The following is a 2,033-nucleotide window of genomic DNA, read 5'->3' on the forward strand; positions in this document are numbered from 1 at the left end:
CATTTATAAGTAATAATGATTATTGGAGCTAAGCTGTATTGTTCATGGTACATACTCCAAAAGTTCAGTATGTTAGCTGATGACTTTAGTGTTCTCTGAAGCTGATCATTTTTCCCTACCAAATCTATGTTATGATAGCATTTACTATTTTAGAATAGCATTTATGGATCCCAGGCTATCATGGCTAAATGTTGTTTTGAGGTCACAGTTACATGCTTATCCCATTTCTCAGCTTCTTCAGAAAGACCTATACCAGGATGCTGGAAAGAACTGGGCAGCAGTTAATGATTGTTAATGAGACGAAGACAATCTGAGTGAAAAAAAAAATCAGAAAACATAAATCCAACGCTGCTTACATAGGATTTCATTTATTAAAGGAAAACAGCTATCCATCATCCAACATCCATCAATCCATCAAGATGCAGAAAATACTTGTATAGGATGTTGTGTAATATTATTTCAATTGAAGTAAGAAATTCTATAGTTTTACAATTGTCTCCATAAAAATATAAACATTAACATTATCATTTTAATAAACATGAAGTGCAAACATCTTTGAAGTAAGCTTTAATAAATCTATTTCAATTTGATCCCTTTCAATACTGAAGCCTTGATTATAAAAAGAAGGTGCTATTCCTCATACTATGTGGTAAAGTGAAAACTATCATGGTCAACCCTGAGAATAGCCTTCATTGGCCTTTCATACAACAGAGTGTGTTCAGTCAGAGGCTGCTATAGAAGATCCCTCCTTCCCACAGCAATCAGCATCTACAACAACTCATTGGAAAAAAAAAACATATAAAGTATAAACAGCATGTTTTTTCTTCTTTGGGATTAACAAAGTTGATAAATAAAAGTTAAACATACAAAACTATTTAACATACTACGAATAAAGATTTGGGTTTTTTTTGTTTTTGCATTGATGCATATATTGAATGATATGCGCTTTGTTAGGAAATAATTTCAGAACTTTTCAAGAGAAGCTATTGTCTAGTTCATAAATATGGAACACTAAGATTAAGGGGTTTAATCCACTAGGGCTTTATTTGTCAAATTCAACAGGTCAAAACCTTCTAGGCAGACATGATGTTTGTTAATTAAGCACTAAAAGATGCACTATTTTCACAAGACAATGTTTTTGTTTCTCCCACTATTTTAAGATAAGCTGCAATTTAGGAAGAGATATAAAGTAAAAAAAAAAAAAAAAGGGATATGAATCGATGTAAACACTGTAAATTACTATGGCTAATCAGACAGGTTGTTTGAAGCATTGAGAGAGAATAAATGTCAAGTGTCTGAATCACAGAATGGCTGCTCGGCAGAAGCTGATTTCCACACTTCTCTCTTGAAGCATGTGGATTCACAGACTAGTCCAGAGATGATCCTCTCCTCAAGATGACACGTTTACCAACTGGAGTTTTGAAGCAACAGGATAGTGGCGCTTACTAAAGACAAAAGGAACAGGGAAAATAAATCATCATCCACATTAAAGAAAAAGTATCCAACTATCCAATCTATAATTTAGTAAACAATGTGCCAAGTGCTTAAGCAAAGAATGTTTGCCTAAAAGACGCGTGGTGTTATCCCTGAATGACAGAAAAGCAGATGAAAGCAAAAAAAAAAAAGGTAACAAATTCATTTATATGCCTTTAAGTATACAAAAAATAAAAATTAGGTTCTAATTTTGAATACAAACAGACACCAAAATCTCAATAGGCTCTATGCACAGCTCCACTACTTCCTGAATTTAATGCAGCTCCTTTGTTTCCTGTCTTTCATGATTGGATGCACTGATTAATGTAGGTGTGTATGACCTAAGTAACTGGCCAGACACACCTGGATTAATCAGTTCGTCCAGTAATGAAAGACAGGAAACAAAGGAGCTGCATTAAATTCAGGAAGTAGTGGAGCTGTGCATAGAGCCTATTGAGATGAAAACCTGTTGTATCTTTTTTTTAATAAAAGATTAATACAGTATATGATGTTTTTTTCTGTTTTCCTTTTTTATTTATGTGACCAACCCCATTAAAGAT

At 33.4% G+C, this 2,033-nt stretch overlaps 1 long non-coding RNA gene across 1 annotated transcript in view; it reads right to left on the reverse strand.

Annotated features, from left to right (window-relative positions):
* Window positions 1-313: 313 nt before the first annotated feature.
* Window positions 314-2,033, reverse strand: part of LOC107091772 — a 4,967-nt gene continuing 3,247 nt past the window's right edge. The window contains exon 4 of the long non-coding RNA XR_001481543.1: window positions 314-1,445. This is a non-coding gene — a long non-coding RNA (uncharacterized LOC107091772). The remainder of the gene's footprint in view (window positions 1,446-2,033) is intronic.

This window comes from Cyprinodon variegatus, unplaced genomic scaffold (genome assembly GCF_000732505.1).
Source record: "Cyprinodon variegatus isolate N-32 unplaced genomic scaffold, C_variegatus-1.0 Scaffold16, whole genome shotgun sequence".
In the NCBI taxonomy this organism is placed as follows: domain Eukaryota; kingdom Metazoa; phylum Chordata; class Actinopteri; order Cyprinodontiformes; family Cyprinodontidae; genus Cyprinodon; species Cyprinodon variegatus.